Here is a 24,783-nt window from a genome sequence, read left to right as displayed (position 1 = left end):
CGTTGTTCCGCGCACGACAAGAAATGATTGACGACATTCTGTCGGATGGAAAGGTACGATAATGGAGTTCTGGCGTGCGGATGTCTTTATTCTTTCTGCCGTGTCTCTGATTCGGCAGTGAGGGTTTCCATGCGTCAACCGGGAAGAGAGGAGCCGTCGAGAGAAACTAAAGACCCGGGAGCAAATAATTTTGTCACATTAAATACACAAGGAACGCTGGATACAAATTATCCAGGAATTTTTACAAATTTATCGTCATGTTCGTAGATTTACGGGTACTAAGTTCACTTACTTTGAAAAAAAGAATCCGTCAGCATAATCTTAGTATACAAAGAAAACCTTCAAAAATTGGTTGACTACTGAAAAAAAAAACCTTGTTTATTTCACGTGTTTCATTCTGTTTATAACGAAAAACGTAATATTGAAGACAAAGTACGGCGTTTTTTCTACGAAGACCGAGTTATATGAAGTTAAGATCTCATCTTTAATGTCAGGTGAAATCTTTGTTGAAAATTCCTTAAATTTACCGCGAGTTCAAACAATGTATTTCATAATGTGAAGTTTCTCAAACTTTATAGTTTAAAGAAAAATCCGAAGACTGCAAACGTTACCGTTGCCATAATTGTATAACCATAAGTTGTAAGGCTGTCAATGAATACTATTAGCAATTTTATAGAAATTTCCCCCTACTCTCGGGATAAATTCATGTACAAAAAAAATTCTCAAAACTCAACTGCGCTCTATTGGTGTCTGAGCCCCTAGAATTATGCCACGCCCCTTCCTGCCCTATTCAACCCTCTATTTTGACGGCCCTGTTAGAAATTAAAGTACACATACGAACTTTTCAACCAAGAATGCGCCTTAAAAAAAAGTGTTCATTCATAGTTGCAAATTCTTGTATCGGTGTAGAAACTTCTTTGGAGTTTTACCTTTCAAACTCTGTTTGCCGTTTTAATTTGGGTGAATCATATCGCAGAAGGAAAAAAATGTTTTTTTTATGAACATTTAAGAAGGATCTTAAGGCGTTGTTGTACCTCCAAAGATGACGTCAGAGGCTTATCGGAGGCTGTAGACATGGATTCGTAAGCCTATATATGGACATTTCTAGCCGCTGGTATTTTAATGGACTAACAACAGAAAATTTTCCCTCTAAAGAATTTTTCTCTCGAAAAGATAATTTTTTTATTTTTCAAATTTTTTATAAATTGTTGGCAAAATTTATTTTCCAAAAAAACTGGAAATTTTGGGCAAAATTTGGCAAATTTTGAAGGTCAGAGTTCAAGGAAAAGGTCATCCAAGTTGGCCACCGTGACGTCACATATCCAATATGGCGGTTGGCTCCCGGCTCCCGGCTCCACACCCAGAACCTAGTGCCCGGAGTCCCTTTTATATACTAGTATAGCCGCTCAATGCCTCCAAACACCGACAAGCTCTACGACATTGGTCACTATCATAAGTAGATACTTCGTCAAAGTCCATACGCAACCTCGTATACGTAAAGTCCCAAGTCGTGCTGCCAGACCCCCAAAGTTACGGTCTAATCGGACTTTGAGTTATTTCCTACTCTTCCTGCAGTGATGTCCCGTGAATATTTTCTATCCCCTTGAGAACTAGGCGAAATATTCTTCACCAAACTCAACTAAGTTTGTAGCGTTCATACCAATTCTGAAGTTTCACCGGTGACGGGCAGCATATCGTTTGTATGGTGAGTCGGAGCGTCGGGGCGGCATCGGCAGGGTCTTCTCCCGGTGGGCGTATGCACTCGACTGTAGAAATCAGGCCCTTATATACTCATCTTGAGCAGCAATAGAGACAGCGTAGAACATTCTTCTACGAACTTCTGGTTGCTCGCGACAATGGCGATATTCCGATAACGTCATATACAGTGTTTATATTGAAGCCCTTTTTCAATACTGTGACAATTTTTCCTTGGGTGCACGACGGGTTGCCTGTACCACAGGTTTTCGTAGCACCACGCTTTGCCTACACCAAAGGCTTCGACATAGCTAAAGCAGAAACAAACGTCACAATAAAGGACACATCCCAGTAAGTAAGGGTGAATTCACTTAAAACCATAACCCAGTGGCATTTAAATCACAATTATAACAGTAACACTAATGTCACAGTACGAACAGTAACACTTATGTCATAATACGAACAGTGGCCCTAATGTTGCAGTAGGAACAGGCACTTAAGTCACAGTAAGAACAGTGGCACGTATGTCACAGTAAGAACACAGATACTTGTCACACTATGAACAGGGGAACTTATGTCACAATGTTAACAGTGGCACTTAAAGCATAGTTTAAAAAGTGGCACTTATGTCACAGTACTAACCGTGGCACTTAATGTCTCAGAAAGAACAGTAGCACATATGTCACTCTATGAACAGTGGCACATATGTCACAATGTGAACAGTGGCAATTAAATCACAGTTAAAAATGGCATTTTTTACTCAGTACAAACACTGGCACTATTGTCTCAGTACGAACAATGACACTTCAGTCACACTATAAAAAGTGGCATATTGTCACAATAGAAACATTGGCACTTGTGTCACAGTATGAAAAGTAGCACTTATGTCACAGTAGAAACAGTGCCACTTATGTTGTTATACGAACAGTGACACTTAAGTTGCAGTAGGACCAGGCAGTTACGTCACAGTAAGAATAGTGGCACGTAAATCACAGTACGAACAGAGGCCCATATGTTCAAGAGGCACTTATGTAAAAATTTAAATAGTGGCACTTAAATAACCATTAAAACAGTGCACTAATGTCACAGTAAGAAGAGTGGTACTTATGTAAAATTACGAACCGTGCCACTTATGTCATAATACGAACAGAGGCACTTGTGTCGCAGTACTAACAGGCACTTAAGTCATAGTAAGAACAGTGGCACTTATGTAACTGTAGGAACAGTGACACTTATGTCACAATACAAACAGTGGCATTTATGTCTTAGTTCGAACAGTGGCACTTATGTCATAATACGAACACTGGCACTTATGCCGCAGTACGAACAGGCACTTATGTCACAGTACAAACAGTGGCATTAATGTCACAGTAAGTATAGTGGCACTTTCGTCACAGTATTAACAGTAGCATACTTTCACGACAGAAACATTGTCTTTTATGTCACTGTATGAACAGTGGCATTAACGTCATAATACGAATAGTGGAACTTTTACCTCAGTACGAACAGTGACACTTACGTCTCACTATGAACAGTGGCATATTGTCAGAATAGAAACATTGGCATATATGTCACAGTATGAACAGTGGCACTTAAGTCACAGTAATAACAGTGCCACTTATGCCACAGTTTGAACAGTGGCACTTATGTCACAGTCGAGCGAGAACAATAACCAGAGAATGCATGCTACGCTTCTCGGATTGTTAATGTTTCACATCGACTAACGCCGGGTAGGATCGAACGAGGTAACGCTGGTCCCGCCTTCTTCCGAGAACTCGTCTAATTCTAAACATCATAGGGGTAGTATACAGGCTACGCCGAAACGATTTGGGTTGATACCGAGAACTCGAATTGCTGGTAAAGACGGCAGCAGTATAAATGGCTCCTAGTCCTTGTTATCATTTCATATCACGGTTCGGATACTTCCGTGACATCTGCCAGTTGCACGTGAATTGAAAGGCAGACGCAAATTTTCGAGGAACACATTCACTGTGAAACATTGGAGCATGTATAATAATTATTGATTTTTGTTTACATATGAATGAACGGTGATAATATTAAATTCGAGCACCAAAATAAATTCTAACATTTTTGTCTAGTAAACAAATTATTTTTATTAAAATATTTTGCTGGTAAAATAATTCCCATGTCGATTGTGTAGCTTACACATGTGAATAAAACAATTGCCTCATTTCAGCTGGGAAAACACAATTATGTACTTTGTAGAAAATATTAGCCTTATAGTGAACTACGTGATCAGATATATATATATTTTTCAATCTGTTTAATTTTAAAATTATATTTTATTTGGCAAAATCTTATCATTTTAGTGAAAGGACACATCAAACGTAGTTATTAACGCAATTAATCTATCTTAAAGCCTTAAACCCTTTAGTAGTTATTTTCGGGATTCTCTCTCCCTTTAAAATATTTCACCTTTTGCTGTAGTTATTTCACTCACGTAAATTTGAAATAATAATTAAAAGTGACCAGCGCATGCTATAAATCATAGGTAAAACACCCATTTTAACCATTAATTAAAATAACAAATACATAATACTAGAAACTGATTTATTGCGTCATCCCTCACAACAAAAAATTTCACTTATTTTCCAAGAACTGACGTCATTATTAAGTATTTAATGACTTACGTAATTAATGTATTCGTTTTAATAGCTGCTGCCTGACTAATCAGATAAAATCCATACTACATTTTTTTTTCTTGCTTGAAATAATTTTTGTAAACTATTTTAATAATAAAATATATATATATACCTATTTGGTTTGTGAAAGGTTATATTTAAGGTAATACCGCACTGTGATCGCAAAAGTTAATTTTATCTATCTATGGCAAAAAAAAACTAGCTTTTTATGTAGACTACTATTATCATCGTCAGGTTTATAACGTGTAATATTCTGCGGAACGGAGAGTTTTTGACATAAAATTGTATTTAAAGATTGTATACTGAAGTGAGATAAATATCAAGTATTTATTTCACTAAGTGGAGATGAAAAAACGGTTACCTTCGGATTAATCGATGCGATATTTCCTCAGAAGTGCGTGTTTTTTTGTGTGTGCTGCTATTTCGTATGTTTAAACTGTTGGCATCTGAATGTTGAAGGTCAAGTACATTAATTGGTTGTTGATACACTCCGTTTCAAATCAGAGGCCTCTGTTCTACCACCATCGCTACGCAGCCGCAGCCAGCTATGTAAACGGCACAACCAAACAATCTGAGCCGGATGTTTGGGAAGAGGAAAGATCATGTTGCAAAGATAACACCAGCACTGGGCATTAACTAATAATGGCAGCAGCAATGTTGTTACACGTGTTGCCATTTTCAGCCTTATGTATCTACCAAACACCCATTTAGGTGTTTTTTAGTAGATTAGTTAGTGACCTACATCATTCCAGGCTATGTATATATAAATGTTTTGTATTTATATTTATATAAGGCTAAGGGCAATACTGATGTATAACATTACATACTGTTTTGAATAGCGTGCTGGAGAAGACTTAGCGGAAGGCGAATGGTGCTATCAGAACATTTATTGAAATACTTCAAGCAAATATTCACAGCATACGACATATCTTGAAAATATGTCAGAAAAAACGAGCTTTTGGCTCTAATAGCAAAGTGACTGCTTAAAACTTCCGGGACAATACTGGAACACAAAAAAAAAAGGGTTGAGTACCAAACTCATTCCAAAGAACATAGATATCAGCTCTAATGGTCTTACTGCGTTAGGCGCTTACAAGAGTGTGACAATGGAAGCTCTTACAAAATATGAAAAATAGTTCCTTATTGGGCAATAAGTGACTTACAGTGAAGCAGCAAAACTTAATAATTAATGTCCTAAATACAAACATTAAAATTAAAAGGCTATTACTTTTACACATATGAAATTATGCTTAAGACTTCAAATAAAATAACTCATTCAAAGGTCTGTTCATAAATAATAAATTTAGATTACAACTTAAAGAGCATGAATTACTCTAAGAAAGTACAGGCATTACTCACAAGAAAATAATTTATGAAGCCCCTGGATTACATATTAAGGTTATAATCAATATTAGCACTGAGACATCACCCGACTCTCGGTGGTTCCGGAGAGAACTGCCACTCGCCTGATATCGTGTAGACCAGATGAGTCCAACTCGCTGTCTTTGCTGCAGGATCTCTTTGATCACAGCATTCTTTCGCCGAGCTGATCTATCCGCGACGAGAAGACGAGTCGTCAACCAGCTCTGTATCGTGGACTCGCTCGCTGACTGCTGCAAGCCCCTCTCGGGAGAGTGCCTCTGATCCTGAACATCTCGCAACTATTCGTAAGCGACCACCACCTGAGATTCACAATTCACCAATAGTTAGTTAACCTCTATACTGGGTCGCCAGTGTAGTACACTATCAGCAAGTATCGAATCGGCACAAAATTCACTAACCCTTCTTACGTACCTATCTTAAGTAGTTTATTTTCAACGTTTCCCAAATTCACTCAAATTTGAGGATGTTAATTCCCTGAACTTCTGAGTTCCATAGAACTACAGTGGTAGTTATTACGTAACGTAAGCTTAGCATTCGTAATGTCTCTTGCATATGCGCTCCAACAGCTAGTCACGTGCTTACTAACGAGAAAATAATTGAACCTGCAACTTGTGTTATAAAATGCCGACTTGTGTTATAAACTGCGAACTTTGGCACAACAGCCACGCTACCATCCACGCCACTTATTTGTGATCCGTACTTACGCCTATCGTCACTATTACAACACATAAACCACTTACAGAGTGGCTTCTTCAAAAGACTAGGTTTTACAAATACAACAACAATTGTAAAAATTTCTATCACACGCACCTGGGGCTCGCGAAATAATTCTATCTGCAAACTATCAGGAAGTGCTAAGTGCCACTAGAAGCAGCGTAACAGCGTGGATGGGCAACTGGCTGGAGTCCCGGCGTGGCTATTAGTTTTCTTCGATGGTCGGTGAGCCTCTGCTGACAATGGAGCTCGACAGACGATTTTTATACCTACTAACCCCGGTCCAAGACCGGACCCAGAACATTGTTTTCTCATCGGTAACCTGGCACCAAACGTCGTCTCTCCGATCACGTGACAATTTTTTTTTCTGTAGGAGTGCACCGCTCTCAGCACCGCCGCCTTTCCGAGTTATGACAATGGCATGAATAAACTTAGGAGGTGTCCATTAATTACGATAGGCTATGTGGGGGGGGGGGGGGCGTTTAGCCAAATCTCACCAAATCTCACATTGGGAGGAGGGTTTTCGGCGAATATCACGTTTTTTTCTGCAAGAAACGGTGTAAAATTTCAAGAAAACTGGGTTAAATTAAGGAAACATGTCCCCCCCCCCCCCCAAATGAAATATGGCTAAATTCTACACAATAATATTTATCGCGGTTCTGCGAACGCCACAAAGTCAATCCTTTGACTCATGAGTCCCCGTGGACTGAATTAGGATGAATATTTTTTTATGCATTTTAGTAGTTCCTATTTAAGCATGTAATTGTTCGATTTTCTCACTGTGATTCTAGATTACATACGTTCTGTCTTAAATACCAGTCTTAAATAAAAATAATTAAGCATTTTTTTAATAAATCCAACGCAATAAAGTACAGAATAACGAATTTTTAAAAATCTAACGTTTTTTATAAGGGGGAGGGGTGAAAGTGGGTATAGCCAAAACAAAAATCTCACCAAGGGGGGAGGGGGGTCCAAAAATCGCAAAATCGCCTCACGTAATTAATGAAAGCCCCTTAAAAGCTAGGTGGGGGGGAGAGGAGATATTACAATGAACATAAATACGTACATACACATAAATACATTCTTATATACATACATGCAAACCGACCAACAAACAAGGTGGACGATGACGAAGGAGCGTATGGCTAACGTTATTTGGTGTAAAAAGTTTCATATATCAAGGAGATGTAATCACAATGCGTATGGCGTTATTATGATGCGCAGAAACGCATCAATGTGAAGTGCGCGCACTCACGGCATTGACTGTTGGTGGTCGCCGCAGAGCTCACGTGGATGAGCGACGCATAGCGCGCAGTTCACATGAGTGCGCTACCACCGAAGGTAATGCGTGTGTTCGAACATCTACTGTGAAACAGGATGGTAGCCATTAAAACAGCGTCAAATATCATCTTCAATTAATTACACTACGTCACTACTTTACTTGTATACATAGCCTATTTTTATACGTTATATATAAATAAATACTATGGGTAAATGTTTTTCTGGGCTTATTTATTCACACAAATTCCTTTCCCTTGTTAACACGAAAATGTTAAATCAACAGAAAACGTTTTTATGTCTTACTTAAGCTCTAATTCTTCATATTATCTTTATTCGTTATGTGGACCCCACTAAACCCGAAATGAATTTAATTTAAAAGATTTACATTTACATATTCTTTTATTTTGCTCTCTCGTCTAAAGACAGAGCTTAAGCTGTAAATCGCAAATGAAAAAATTAAAAACTTATAATTTTTTAAAATAAATACTTATACATAGCAGAAAAATTGTTATTCAACAAATCATTTTTTAAAGCAGAGAAATGATTGGAATAATCAAACATTTAAAGAAGATAAAGCAGCTATGTCTAAACCACACAGTGTAAGTAAATCGTGGAACTTTTAAAATGCTTTTACCATCTATATACAAGGAAGAACGCTATTATTCCTACAAACAAAATGAAAAGTTGAAAGCAAAACAGCGGGGGAAATAGTCCTACAACCCCTCCCCTTTTCCACCCTCCAAATGAAATTATGCATACACTCCAGTCTATGCACTATTGTAAGTACGGTATTTTGGCCTAAAACAGAACACGAGTTACTTAGATGATTGTTATTTCATCCTAAACGTTATTATTAGCTTTAAGAAATAATACATAAATCGTAAAATTAGTATCGGAATTATGCTATATGACGTTTTACACAAATGTCACCACGCAGAAAATATGAAAATGCATTGTGTGATGCCATTTGTAAAGGTATGTGCATAAAACACTTCTTGGTTTTAGGGGCTTAAACTCGGAGGTAAATTATGACGTGCCCGACGTTTGAGCTGTCTTAATGATGGCTGCAATATGGCCAGCCGAAACGTCGGGCACATATTAACCCAAAATTCAAGAATAAATAAAAATCACGCTGATGCGAACATTTTAGCGAACCGTGTAAGATACTCGATACAGAATGAAAACTTAAACAATAATCGGAAAAGAAATACTTCACGGCATTTCTACGTGGGTACTGTCTGCACCACCTAAGTGTGTTGTTCGTAATTTTTTTAAAGAGAGAGATGTATAGATAAATTTATTTAATCCCCAGTACAAAACTCATGCACAATTACAGAATATGTATTGACAAACACATTAAAAATTACGCATCTATACTATAAATTACCTATTGTACGCAATTTTGTGTAATGAATAGTGTGGAGAGTAGTTTTGGTCAGAAATTAATATTTGTTTCTTTGTTTTCAGAGTTGAATATAAGAAAGGCGAATTTAGAAAGAAAAAGTAGGAGGGGGGCATATGAGAACATGAGTGTGAGGAGGGGGGCATATGAGAACATGAGTGTGAGGAGGGGGGAATACGAGCGGGAGGGTGGTGGGGTCGAAAAAATAAATGACTACTTCCCTTTTGCTGCTTGTTGTCGACGGGAGAGATATTCCGTCACGCCTCTCCGCGAACCGTGTTCGTGTCGAACCAAGGGGAAAACCTCGTTATCCTTTATCCTACCCCCTCCCCCCTCCCCACAGCAAGCTGCCATTCAACCCCTCCCCCACCATCTTTTCCCCGTGGCACCAGTCACCAATCGTACATCACCACGCGCGCAAAGTGGACGTGATCTCTGCTCGGACCCATTCCCGCTACCCTTGTCTCGTCTTTGAAGGCATGGAGGAAGTACGAGGAGGGAGGATGGGATGATAAGGAAGGAAGGGAAGAAAATAAAAAAAAAAAGGATCATATTGACGTGGTGGGTCCTGCTGATGGGGTCCCTCCCCTCTCTCTGCCCGCTCCTAGAAGTGTGTATTTCGGTTTCCATCTAATTTCCTCCGCGAGGCAGGGAGTCACGCTAAGGCGGCCCTTCAAATGTCAGTCGGGTGCGCTCATCCCTTCAACCCCCCCCCCTCCTGTTTCCAAGGTCTAAACCCCTTCCTCCAGCACCGGCGACTTCCTTCCAAGGCAACCCGTGATTCTGGCCGCGAAGGGGGAGGGGTGAGACCTTCAGAGGCGCCGGCGAGACTGATCGAACCTCCTTCCGGGGCCCGTGAATGGGTCCAGTCGCGGCGCCGTATTTAGGTTTCAGCTACTCACGCGACGACGACGTCAGCGTCACGCGAGTCGAAACACATTTTTCTATGAGAATCTTCTTAGCCCTCGGTATACGGCGTTCGGTAGGAGTAATTGCGTGAATGAAACGGAGGTCGCATGTAAAGGAAATGTGTAACATCGGTCCTGCTATCTGTGCTGGATGGTGCGAAACAAATTTCACAGAAAAAAAAAGGCAAACGTTATAGTATTAACACTGTTCTGTGAATTTCAACCAGATAGGCAGTATTTTAATAAAATTCGTTTTTGAGTATCGGGTCCAAAAACCGGGGTTTGATGTTTTTTGAAGTCTTGTTTTCACTTTTATCGAAGATGTTTTAAATATTTTTAAATTTCGATATGTTCATCATATGATTCACTGGTCAACTTAGCTGCTAGAATTAAAATTTACGAACAATGAGTTACAAAATATCCGGGTACTTCGTGAATTTAACGTACTGACTAAGATTGCTTCAAAACGTGAAGTCAGAAGAACATCTTTAAATGTAAATAAACACTTTCAAAACCTTGCAACGGCGGAAAAAAAAACTTGAAGTTAAAAAACCGAAGTGGTTAACAATACCCGGTTATATAGAATCAAGACGTTACATTCGATTATTTTAGTTGAATTATTTGTTAAAATTTAAAAAAAATTGCTTTTTCGAACGATGATCGCAAAACTTTTTATTGAAAGGAAGCCACGTGCAGGGACTCTTAAGGTGACGGGACCCTCAACATTAATATGGTATTCGTGTCAGGTGAGTGTCCATCTGTCTTATGCTAGAAATGACTCTCAAATAGTCTAAGGGACTTTTTAATCGTATTCATGTTTCGTTCAGCCAAAAATAAACCATTTTTTAACATTGCTAAAAAATGTATGTTTTTGCTATCGAAAAACCCTCAAACGGATTATTAATATTAAAATTGTGTATGAAATATTAGCAAACAAGTCAAATAAAAAGGCCTACTATCTTTTTAAGGATGTAGTAAGTGTCTGCTAGTTGGAATTTAATTAGTTGTTTTTATACACTTTTTAGTCATCAGATAATAAACATTCATAGATTTTAGAATTCCATGCATTATATTCTTCATCTACAGATGTTATACGATTTTTGGGTGTTAGTCCTCACCTGTCAACACCTGTACCATTTCTTTAATCACTCATTTTAACTTACAAAAATTAATTTCGTTAAGGATTTATATATTAGTTTTCCTGGTTAAAACGTTTTAGTAACATAGTGGTAAACAATCAAAGAACTCTACTTAGAAAATCATTTTCAGTTTTAGTCTGTGAAACATATTACATTTAAAACACGGGTTACACGGTCATGTGTTTTATAATAATTGAAAGCTACTTTCCCATAAATTTATAACACTTTTAATTCCAAATATGTGTTACACCGTCAAATATAAATCAGAATTTCAAACGCAGCAATAGAAACTTTTAAATGAACAAAATAAGATTCTACGTTTTAAAAAAAAAAGAAATTAATAAAAATCTATCACTTGCTACATGATATTAACAGTTAGTAAAAAAAAAAAAAAAAACAACCATGAAACGTGAATGAATTGATGCCCGATTAATTTCAAACTTCCCTTAGCTAACAGCTAAATTCTTTACCGGCGAAGGTAACGTTGAGAAAAAGTTCAGAACAAACTGAAATTCAAAGTTAAGGTGTGTATTTATTATGTGCTTGGATAATCGAGACTTTTAATTCCCTGCACATAACCGCAGCCTGTGGCCCGAACATGCCGTCTATACGTTTTCTTCAGAAGCGTGCCACAATTGACTTTTACGATGCATCCGGTTCGCAGTATTTTATTTTACATATTTAGGTTTTATTTCCTCTTTTGTTTTAGGCAAGCTAAACATTAACTCATATGTGTATTGATACATATTCCATACATTTGATAGAAACCTGTTTATGAACTCACATTTACCAGGTAATCCGTTTCCCGTTTCAAATAACGAAAACCAAACACTACAAGTTTCTTGCTGCTGTAAATTTGCACACCTCCCCTCATCCCCCCCCCCCCCACCCAAACAATTCAACAACCACTTCCCGTTCTTCAGTACTCCACGCATTGTATAGTTAACCCCTGATTACATACCTCCCACCATACTCAGAAGCTTCGCCGGTTGCCTGGCAACATTGTTAGGAGGCACAGAACTTGTAACGTGATCGGGAGAGACCGTAAGCGATCCTTGTGTTTTTTTCTGGGCGCCGAAGTAGGTAGAAGCTCCCGGGTATAGATATCCCTCGGCGGGCACCCCCCAGGCAGAAACACAGCAGAAGCAGAGGAGAAGCAGAAGAGAATCACAAGAAGAGTGTCGTCATGCCGCCGCCTCGACCACCGCCTGTCATGCTGCCGGAATCCACGACTGTACATTAAGTTGGACTCTTTAAACGTGTTTGAGCTCAGACTTCGTGGAAATTCCGACGAAGAAGTGAGCGGCAGCCATAGCAGAGTCCGTGCAGCAGTGAACGTAGGTAACCCCCTCGACTCCTGGAATACGTTTTCAACTCGGCCGACGAGTTGCTACTCGTTGAGCGAGTAAGTTGTAGAAATTCACTCGCCGGAATTGAGTAGTGTCATGTGCCTAGAGTACCACCTGGTATCTGAAAAGACTTCCCGGCTATATGACGTATTTTACTCGCTGAGCGAGTGATGGAGAAGCGAGTAACACGATACGTTGGAGTAAAAAGGGCATATACTATGATGACAGAGATAAGAGGGTGATAGGCTGGTGAAAGTCAGGTCGTTAAGGACTGTATTATGAAACATTGAGTACCTGTGATTAAAAAAGACTTGTGTGTTGACCAATGTGGAGGACTTATCATGTCATCACCATAATATTGAAGCACCATGGGTTATCATGCTACGAGGTGGAAGTAAGACGAATTTCAACGAGTGTTCCAAGGTGGGGTCAAGGTGCTCTCGCTGTGGAGTCACGAAGAAGGAATCTTGGCCAGTCCTTCGTCCGAGTGGTCGAGTCTTCACAGAGGTCTCGTTGTGGAGCTCCTGCTAGCATTACCCGCCAGTGAAGTCCAGATAGAGCACTGTTGGGATCGCAGAGCGCTACTCGGCGGGCAAGTGGACGCAGGAAAACAACTTGCCGCAGATCCGGGATTGGTCGTTTCCTCGAGGACTTTGAGGCGAGTGATCATATTTGATAGGTATCTGGTGTCAGAGGGATATTATACATCGTAGTCCATCGGCTTAGTGAAGCTCGCGGCCGCTAGCGAACTAAAGGCGCTAATAAAAGTTTAATTTAGAACTTAATCAATAGATGGCGTTGCCTTGAATTTGTAATGCGCTAACGTTTGGTGCGTCCATCCCGGTTTTGCTGATGCGTAGTCTTGATGCACCGAGATTGTGCATTCAATGGGACTTTAAAATCAAAATTTCCCGTTTCTCAAGTGTATATTCTACAGGCTTGAAACTCGGCAGTGATGTTCCGTATATCATGATGTGTTTAGCTCGGGCAACGCCAGGTACTTCAGCTAGTCAAATTAAAAGTTACATCGGGAGCTAGTCAGACACTTCTCAAACATCCTCGCTTGCATCTTGACGGCTAGCGAGCGCAGTGCCTGCTACATTCAAGAGTATCCCCTCCCCCGCGCGAAGGGCATACGCCAAATGTTCCGGGCGTGTTCCGATTGGATGCTATTCAAGATTTCTGCTCACCATTCGCCTCTCTCTTGCCTTCAACCCAACTTCCGCTTTTCGGATGGGAGTCCATTATTCAGTCCCCTGATCTTATTGCGCTACTTTTCATTTCCTGCAACAGAATGAAAGTTATTGGATGTTCGGCGGGTACATGAGGGGAGGGATAGTGGGAGAGTAGGTGGGATTGCCGAGCGGGGGTGGTGGGGGATGATGCACCCTCGCCGAGGATCCTAATCGGAACCAGCCAAGAAATAGATTGGAAATTGTGTTTCTGCAGCTGTAATCTGGAGGGTAGAGCGCAGTGCGTTATGGGAAATCACATTCCCTATCCTCCCCCATATACCATTGAGTAAAGTAGCCGCCATTCCTTGAGGAACCCAGCGCCTGGAATCTCTCTTTACTCTATTGGTCTGTGAGCAGGGAAGGCATAAGGTATATTGTATTGACGGAACACATTCTACGAAAAAATTCATAACTATAATTATTGGTACTTGCAAAATGTCAAGTCATTCATTTTGCACAAGTTGGCGTGTACTTAAAAAACATATTAGCTTTAACAGTTATTTAATTTGTGAGTACCTCTAAGTACTCCATCAACTTCAGGTAAAAGTTAATAACCATTTATAATGGAATGTCAAACCTTATTTGTTGGAGGTTATAAACAACCTTTCTAATAATGAAATTAATTATGAATTTTATCAAATACGTTCTCTAGAACTCGCTATTTCTAACCAAAGCCACTAGAAAACTTTTCGAATAATATAAGTTTTCTTTCTGGTTACATGTAACCAAGCCTAAAGAAAACTTATGATAAAATTTTATTACAAATATGGCAGAGTTTTTCATAAAAAACAGTTAGTGGCCACATATTTTAAAACCTATTATTATTTTAAAAAAATAGTAACTCACGAGGTTTATCTTCAAGCAAAAATATTTGCCTCTGTTCTGATAGTTCAAAATAAATTTGCTGCGGATTTTTGTATTCAGCCAATTTCCAATAGTTGCCTAACACTGTTCACAAATTAATTAATTTAACCTCAGGCGCTTTATTTTAGTTCTTAATTCTCAAAGTTCAAACCAAAAAAAAAATCGTGATAGGGAAAGTGAATGCTCAGTCGGTTGAAAAGCAAAGTTTATTTAATAACAGTATATTAGCACTGGTTTTAGCTTATAACTATGGCAGATTAACTTTTAATAAAAGTATGCTGGGTTATCAATCTAAGTTCTGGCACAAAATCTCTACCACTTGAATGATCATTTAAAACGATTCCATCAAAATCAATTCTTAAATTAGGGTATATCTGTGCAGCCAAAAATAATTATATAATTTCTGTTGGTGAAAAGTTATATCCACCCAGAAAAAGCAAAATGACTATGACCATTAAAAAAATAGTCACTGATTCTACCTTGAATGAATTCCAAGTTATAATTTCAACACACAAACTAAATATCAGTAGTATTTTTTAGTCTCATTTGGCTTTAACATTAACCAGTCTTCAAATCGGATGTATTAATAATATATCCTTTAGGCCTTAAAATGGGCCAAGCCCAATTCTATTCATTCTTCCTTCGTCATGGTAGAAGAGCCTCTAGTTCACTATCACATAATTTTTCAAACAATGTCAGCCAATTACAAGAGTTAAAAGAAAATTTGTGTATTGTGCGAAACTAGCTGCCGACCAATCTGGTTGTTTAACTTAACTGGAGGCTAAAAGGTTTTCCTTATCAAAGTTAGCAAAATGTCTCATATCTAACATTATAAGTTACTGCAATTTTGATTATAACAATGTACACATTTCTGCTAAAACAAACAGATAATAGATTCCAAAACATCACCCTAAGGGAATATGGATAGATATAGTACAGTTCCAAAGAGGTAGGTATTACAAGTATGTAGTCTGGAAACGCGTTTATTTCCTCTACACTGATGAAATAAATATTAAAAGCAAAGTTTCAGTAAGCATCTGTACCTAAGTAATAGTTCAATTTTAATTTAAATTTAATATCTAACACTTAAGAATACAAGTATTTTATTTTAAGGGTGTTTGGCAATTGAATGCGACTTAAATATCTCTGGCTATAGCTCAAAAAGTTCACCAATTTGGTTTCACAAAATTTATGTTAAATATTAATAATAATTATTCTATAAATTGATTCAAGTGAAGGTATTTCGTGTGCAAACGTTTTATTGCAGCATTGAACTACCTATCGGTGTTCTGCATAAATAAATTCGAAATGTTTGCAAGTTATTGACCCTTCCGAAAAAAAAGGTTCACATAATTATACACAAATATATACCTTTCATGTAGTTTTCATTTAGTTATGTACTTATTACCTTTTATTTATCAATTACACAAAATTAAGATTTCTAATTTCATCAATCTGTAAATTACACAAATATTCAGAACAACTGCAATAAAAGTTTAAGCAATGAATTAAATTATTAACTTAAATCAGAAGTGAAAAGTTACTTTAAACAAAATTGCTAATCCTCAGAGTAAGCTCTAGTTTGGAACTCCATCCTCAGCTAATCCTCTGGGTTAAATAAACAACCACAAATTATAAGATATTAAGAAAATAGGTGACTATCTAACAGGAAATTAAGTTTATATAACTGTATAAAAACAAAAATCAGAGCAAACTGTTACTTTTGGATACTTTCAGAAATGTTGCAATTATCCAAATATAACATTATTCTACCATATTGTCCTTTTACAGTTTTGGGAGTCCAGTTTTCCTTTAATAGAGTGGATTGGTTTAGACACTTATGCGGATATTTGATGGTCTTAACAGGTTCAGTCTTCCAACGCAGTCACGTGAAGTCCTTGAAAGAAATGGAATCCAATTAGTTCTTTACTCGACGAGCATATTTTTCTTACAGAGTTGGAAGCTTAACTCAACAGTACGTTAGGTAGTCTCTTGAGTATATTCGACAAACTGTCGTTGTCGTTGTCATGATATTTCAAACTTTGCTTTATTACACGGATCCCAAAATTAACTATCTTCGCAGAATTCTTCAATACTATTATTTCCAAGTGTCCAGAAAGTAAAACACTAAAACAACTGAAGTGTGTCTGTATGTTTTCACAACCAATATTAAGTTTAGCTCCCATTCATACCAACACCCACTTAACCGTTACTACAAAGTGCATCACACCTAATCAAATTTATTTATTCCATCACAATCAATAACTATTGCACTGTTGATGATAACCTTTTTATTACATTATGGGATAATTGAAGGGGAAAAAAATCACAGTGCGACTTCTTGCACTGGTACACACACTATTATTATCTGCCAGCGGAGGTTTTTTGCCGTGACGTCAATCGCGGAGTGTTCAGAATGTGGCGAGGGGAAGAAGTTAAATCGATTACGCACGTAGGCGTGCCAAAGGCACTTTTCTTCCTGCCAGCGCCTATCTTTCCGCGAGCTTTCTCCCACCCCAAGAAACACCCTACATTCGCAACCGCTCGCGGGTTCCTGTCAGTGCGGACCGCGAGGCAACTGGTAGGAGAGAGCCGCCAGGAGCAGCACTTCGACGTGGCGTCTTCCACTGCAGCCCCCCCCCCCCCTCCCCCTCGCCAGAAGGCTTTCTAGTCAGTAGGAGCCAGGGAATACCTTTCCCACAGCTACGCTTCCCCCACCCTCCTTCCCCCTCGACGAGCCGCTCCACATGTACACACTTCGTCCATTTCGGCGGGCTGCGAGACCGCGCGGAGACTGGCGGGGTGAGACGTCCAGCGCAGACGTGTTGCTGGGAGGCGAAGATGGAGAGTGAATTGTGTGTGGGGGAGGGGGTAGAGGGTGATGGACAGGAACCACCCCTGCGGAGAAGCACGGCACCTGGCTCCCCGACGTGAGGCTTGGTTTCTTGGGGCGAGCACAGAAAGTGGTCTCTCTGTAGGAAAGTGTTCAGGCTACTTTTTTTTCAGTTGTTGTAAGCTAAATTTAACATTTGTAAGAAAATGATTACAGATTTCTACATGTTACTTGTCTTTTAATATGAAGAATTTTATTTTACACATTTTCAACTTAAAAAAAAAAACTCAAATTGATATTTATACATTTACTAAGCGCCGTCCAACAAACGTAGTCTAAAATAAGCTGGCACTTGTAAAATTATAAAACAAATACAAATACAAACAACATGAATATAACAAAATTGGGAAAATATTAAAGGTGAAGTGTAGGCGTGGATATCCTAGCAATCATACACAACACATTGAAAAGTAAATACAGTAAAAATATAAAATAAAACAATTTAAAAAATATTACTACTAAATAATGAACATAAAGGAATCCAAAGATAATGTGGTAAAGAGTAATTTTTCACTAGCAATAAGGTACCTTCAACTTTCTTTCTGTTCTAGAATATCCTGAATTATACTCCTCTTTAAATACTGCCATGTATATATTTACAATCAGATTTTCATAAAACAGCTTTTCTAGCACCGCAGTCAAAAAATGAGTTAAAAGTAGGCTTCTGAACTTATAATAATTACTGCATCTGCCAAAACTTAATGAAACATACTTAAAGTAACATAATTTAAAATATAAAAATTATTTACATCCAAAATAAATGCATTTAGAATGCAGTTCTCTAGAAATAAATAATTCTTGAGCAAAGAGAATTTCAAATAATATATGTTACCAAATTATTAGTGTCCAAAACATACTTGGCCAGAGAGAAAGCAAAATTTCTCCATAAATTATAAGAGACAAATAAAATATGAGCCATTCATGCAGAGCAATCCCTGTATACACTAAACTCACACTTGTTTTTCCATACAGATTAGATACAATTTTTGTCAGTTTATGACATATCTACATTTACATTCAAAAACAATTTTTATTAATTGTACACTTGTTTACTGACTAACGGTAAGTTTAAGGTATTTAAATATTTTTTTTTAAATATTTCATGTTTCCCAAGTTTGTCATTTATTAAATCCGTTACGACGGAAAGCGAGTGTTTAAGTGAGGGATTGTTTCAGTACTCGCGAGTGATGTGTAAACATCTAACCAGCTCATTCATGAGTGCCCATGTTGCAAATAAACTTATAATATGAAACTTGGACACAAAATTTAACATAGAATTCGTAAAAATAATTCTGAGTGTGATCAATATACGAAAATTGTGATTTCAATAACATTTCTTGACGCGAATCACACAGAGTTTCAGCACCCGCCACAAGAATTCACTGCCGGAACAGCTACGTCGACTATCGAAGCATTCGATCTGCAGCCCAGTGTGTTAAACAATATAATGAAACGGCTTCGATAAAAGCAAAAAAAAGTTTTTTTTTTTAAATTTCCGGCAGTAAATTTTAATAAAACACTCCACAAATTGTTAAAATTCATTGAACATTTAATACAAAAAAGTTTCCCTTTGACTTTATAACTTTGGTTCGTGCCATCCACCACAAGTTGGCAGAACCGTGATTACACGTTTCCGTTCCATGCGAATTCCGTTCCATCCACGAACTTCTACCAAATGCCGTATTCCGAGAGCTAAAATTCTAAAACTCAATAGTTTTGAGTGTCTACTCTGTTTTAGAACTTTATTTACTCTGTGAGCGTGACAGGATGTTGAGGTGTTGTTTACCAAACTAAGGGCAGCGTGACCCACCGGTGAATTCAATACCATTACAGTTCTGAGAGTTCGGACGCACCTTCGAGTTTCCTGTACTTACAAACGACTTGTGGAGAAATTTACTCTGTATTTCTGATACAGGATATAATTATATTTTGGGACACATAAAATGTTGATATTAATTTATTTTAGTTTTGGTTATACGTGTGACGAAAGTAACCACAACTGAATATTAAACTTTTATGTCCCGACTGAACTATCTTTAAAACATTTAAATCCAATTTAAGTGCCATCCAACATTTAGATAACAATACCCTTAAAAAGTTCAGAGTTATTTTTGTTTAGCACGTTTTAAAGGCAACCTAACACTAATTAGATTATATTGGTGGTTTTCTTGGTTCTGTATGTTGTGTACTATGATAAAACTTCGCATCTTAAACATACGAAGAGCAGTGGCTAAACATAATTCAGAAATATTCGTAAATGTCCAAAAGATACTTACCATAGTTTGAACTCGAACTCACACGACATATTTTAGATTATTAACATAATCTTTGAAACTTGTTCAATCTACTGCAAAAAATTATAATTATCCCTTCTTCTAGCTTTATATTTACCCAGGTTAGAAGACAAAGCAAAAATTTGAGGTGGGAATTTCAGCGTAGTTTCTCTTCGTTCATCCGAAGTACATTCTTTGTTACAAAGTTCGTAAATTTACTGTAACTAATAAAAGCGTAAATGTGTATACCTACATGCATGCTCTCTCTCACTCTAACTATTTATACTTATTTTTTTCATGCACCCAGAAATTCTTAGTTTCATATCGATAACTAACCCGAGAGTGGTTAGTTTCACTATTTCAAAAATTCCTTCATGGACACACCCAGAGCTCTTTCTGATTTTACTCTTGACTATGCGGCTCGCCGCCTGATTGGTCAGATACCCATGTGCGAGCTCACGCTCGTCATTAGACGCATTAGGCGCCGAGATTGACGAGTATGTGCTATTACCTCACATGTCGTGGATGACAGGTGGCGCGTGTTGATTAACGGGCCGCGGGCGATGATGACAAATGACGACAGCTGGGAATGTGCACGCTCCGCAGTCTTGCGTAGAGCACGTTGGGCACCGCATGCCAATATCTAGAAAAAAAAACTTCTTACAATTTAAAATAAAATTGTTATTTTATGGAAATACTAAAATTACTTAACATAATAGTTTTTATTTATTTATTTTCTGCCCTGAAGAAAAACCTAATCGTTTATAAATAAGCGTATTGATGTCGTTAACCCTTTTTTTAAGTATAATGTATAGTTTGGGCAATTTTAATTTTTGCGATAAGACTTGCAGACCAGCATTTCCCGTATTTCGTGGCCGGCTGTGTTTTTATTTCAGGTACATATGTGTATTGTCAGCACACCAATCATAGCCATCCATTGCGTAAGCAGACGCGTTCTGTTTGGCCCAGCCAAATAGGGCAATGACTTCTCTTGCAGGCAGCCGCCAACAGCAAACTCATCAGATACGGTAAAAAACTACATAAAACAAGTTTATTGGGGACGGATTCGGTCATTGTCTATTGTCAGGAACTATCCTGGCCAGTAGCGTTTCGGTAAACCATGGGAAACCAAAATCATTATGGCCGTCTCCTAGCCCTTCACAGTTTTAACAGCCCGCATCCCTGGGTCTAACACTATCAAACAACTCAAATTTCACTTATCTACTTTTTTTTTTCCTTTTTCAAACACTTCTTCTTGCAAATTACCTGTAAGACATCGGTCATGATTAACATATTTATTCTCCGGTCTACCTACTTAATTATAATTCTTATTAACAAATAAATTTTTTTATCATATAACAAAATCTCTATTTAAATAAACTCAAAACGACACACATCTTTAAACTATACCTCACGCAACTCTTAAGAAAAATCATTTACTAAAACAAAGTCATCTTCTTCGCATGAAATAAAGTTAAATACTAATTAAACAGAGATATATCTTAAACTAAGTTACGGAAATGAGATACTTAACTATGTTATTCAGATACTGGCTCTCTGGAATGTGCAATACACTACCTGGTTACATGCGTATAGATGAAACATACACGCTGTGAGATAGTAAATGTAAAGATAACATTAGCTTGACTGCTCGTAAACAACGAAACAGATGCGGGGTGAGATGGAGCAGTGACTAAATGCATTAATAAGGGTAACGAAAGAACTGCCTCGAGGAAACGTCCGCTATGTTTACATCGTGCAAAAATTACAAAGGTTTGACTTAGCCAAGAATTGATCAGTAGGTTAAGAAAGGATTCGGACGATGGACTTTTGGATGATAACAGTGAGATACTAATCGCTTTGGTGTCGGCTCCGTGCTCATTAGACATGATTCACGCTCGAAGTATATCGCGTGAAATTTCCACCATGAACTTCTTTCTTAAGAAGTTACTAAATTAGGATGGTATTCCAAGACATCCGGGTAAGGTAGCGAATAAGAACTGTCTTGTTGGGACAGTAAGGGACAGTCAGCTAACTGGTAGGCCGTATTCCAGAACGTGTTCAAACAGAATAGATCGATAACAGTTTAAATAAACAGTGCCCTGCGCGAGGCTAGAAACAATTGCACATCGTGGAACGAGCACGCTACTTGACGTGTGTCTACACAAAATTTGTTTATATATATATATATATATATATATATATATATACTAGTTGACCCGGCAAACGTTGTTTTGCCATATAAATTATTTCTAGGGAATTTTTAGCTGCAGTACCCGGCGTTGCCCGGGCTGAGCACAGGGTGAAGGGTATCTTTTTCGAAATCAGATGTAGTTAGTAATTGTCTTCTTAATTTGAATGTCAAGTGTGCAAAATAATTTATATCACTTTCAGATCCCGACAGACGTTCTTCCAGTGTATAGTTATTTACCTGGTCTGTATGTAATATAGACTCTATAAAGCACTATAGAAAAAAGCTTAAAAATAAGATTACTAATATTGAAAAGATTCCATTATCTAGCTAATGCTCGGCATGCATTGCAATGCCTCATTCAGTTTTGTTTTGTAATATGTTTGAAGTAGTAACACATATACAAATCATCTATCCATCTCTCTGTATATATTTATCTCTATCTACATCTATATACATCTATATATCGCTCTATCTCTATTTATCTCTTTATATCTACATATATACTTCCCACTATCTCTATATCTTCTATATATGTCTCTATATAGCTCTATACATCTATAGGTATATCTCTTTATCTAACCCATTTCATTCTCTATACCTCGTTCTATCTCAATTTAGCTCTCCGTCTCTATCTCACTCTATATATATATCACTCTATCTCTGTCTCTCTTTTATATTTAAATAAATTGTGTCATGCGTGCGCAGTTATACTACAAAAACAGACGAAGTGCCGCTATATAAAATGAAATAAACACATTTTTTGACACGATTCGTGCTCTAAATATTAAAATTTGTTATACTGTCTCAGTAACCTTCTTGGGCATGCGCATAACAAATCACCAAAATTTCATCGCAATCGGATGAATGGTATAGGAATGCATACGGCACAAACAAACGAAAAGTAAAGACATTACAAACGCATCAAACGATGGTGCGTTTAAAATTCAAGGCAAGTAACTCTATCTATTGACGAAGTTAAGAACAAAACTGTCATGAGCGCCTTTATTTTGCTAGCCGCTGCGAGCTCCACTAAGCGGGCTGGTCTCACCAAGGAGAAAAATGTGAATTTGCCAGACCTTACTATGTGTGTGATCGTGTGGAAGACTTAAAGAAATGACACTCACTATTTGTATGTCTATGACCTATGATTTTTTCTGTTATAAAATGAAATTATCACTTTTTCACTCCCTTAGGGATGGAATTTCATATTAATATGTGGTCTATGTGTTAATCCAAGTAATGAGCTCGCTGTAGGCGGGGAAGTTTGATCAAGTGTTAATTGATCAGCTATCGACCGGGGTTGAAAAATATAAAATTCAATAAAAATTAGGGGTTGGTGATGTAGCAAGGTTCAAACCATGCCAACTGCTCTTATTTTTGTAGCAGCAAACCACGGTCTGACCACCATCTTTGCCTTGCTGGGTGGATCTTTAGGTTTCACCAGTTTATTAGAAACGAACAAAAACAAGGTGTGATTCCGTCTGAAATATAATTATTCCATACTGAGGAAACTTATAACAGATACAAGAAAATATTAACGTACAGTATTAGTTACATTCTTAAACAGCTCTCAGGTATATTCAAAAAAAATTTATTGGCCGGCCGTACATGGAATTATCAAAATTTTCATTTACTAAAAATACATAAACCAATAAAAAAAATACAAATATGTCTAAACGATCCCAGGTTATATACTTGAAGTCCAGAAATTATGTTTATATAATTAACTGCATCTGACGACGTAATTTAAAGAAAGTTCAGAAAAGGGTCAAAAGATACAGAAGCACCGGAGGTCGGGGCTTCGTTTCCCGGAGATCACGCGGGTACATGATGCCAGGGCGCTTGTGTCCTGTTGTGGAAGGGAGATGAAAATGCCAATTCGGCGTCCGGCTCTCGGACCCTGTCTGGAACAGTCCGAATCAAAACTGATCAGAACTTGAACACAGACAGTATACTGGGCAGAAAATGCCCGGAAAAGTTAAGGGGAGGTTGGGGAAAGTCGCGGATCGTCACTCACCAGACAGGGAAGTTGACTTCTATTTACAGATGCGTCGCCAGCCAGGAACTGGATCCCGCGAATACGCGGTTGGCGCGGTCGTTTCTACCATTTCAAAAGAAATAATTTAACAGAAAACTATCACACTTTGTACTATGCAGACAGACTAAACTACATAAAGAAGATTATAGGGATAGCATCCCTTATTTAAGCGACTACATAGTCGGTTGCGGCCGGACGGAAGTCTTGCAGTGTCTCGTCGACTCGCCGATAATCAAACGGTCCGTCTGCAGTCGCGGCGCGAAGTGTCCCGCGGAGAACCGCGTCTCGTAATTAAAAGTAAATCAGGAATCAAAAGTGTTGGGGAGGGGGCTAGGAGTCCGGACCGAAAGGTTCCGAAGTTCCCCGAGTGGGCGTCATAAAAAAACTCTGACTGATGTCTTGAAGTTGGTAGCACTGGCCGACTTTAGCGCTACCTGTTGAGGGGTGTCTGAAGTAAAAAAAGAATCGACTCGCCCAAGGCGTCTGCTTAAACCAAGGGTTAAAGGGACAGTCAGGTGCTACACTCTGGCGGCCTACAGGGTAAGTCGGCTGGGTGGTTAGCGAATATGCCGCTAGGTATCGTGGGGTGGTCCATCTTGGCACACACATTTTTTATGCAAGGCGTCCTTGGAGACGGTCGCGGTCTGCTGGGGTTTCTGACCGGTCATTGGCCTTAGGCGAATTCTTAGAACTGAAGGGGGAAGGGGGGTGGGAGAAGGGGGGGAGAAAACGCAACGACGCTGGGAACAAGC

At 38.3% G+C, this 24,783-nt stretch overlaps 1 protein-coding gene across 2 annotated transcripts in view; it reads right to left on the bottom strand.

The window, feature by feature from the left end:
- LOC134530710 (post-GPI attachment to proteins factor 6) overlaps nucleotides 1-24,783 on the bottom strand; it is a 205,890-nt gene that overhangs the window by 13,787 nt on the left and 167,320 nt on the right. The window contains exon 2 of one of the 2 annotated variants that reach the window (XR_010074860.1): nucleotides 20,311-20,442. The gene's annotated coding sequence lies outside the window, so the exon portion shown is untranslated. Of the gene's footprint in view, nucleotides 1-20,053; nucleotides 20,443-24,783 lie in introns of those variants that run through there. The other variant, XR_010074861.1, reaches the window with a different exon arrangement.

The sequence above is a fragment of the Bacillus rossius genome, chromosome 3 (assembly GCF_032445375.1).
Source record: "Bacillus rossius redtenbacheri isolate Brsri chromosome 3, Brsri_v3, whole genome shotgun sequence".
In the NCBI taxonomy this organism is placed as follows: domain Eukaryota; kingdom Metazoa; phylum Arthropoda; class Insecta; order Phasmatodea; family Bacillidae; genus Bacillus; species Bacillus rossius.
This window is presented reverse-complemented; position numbering and strand designations above follow the sequence as displayed.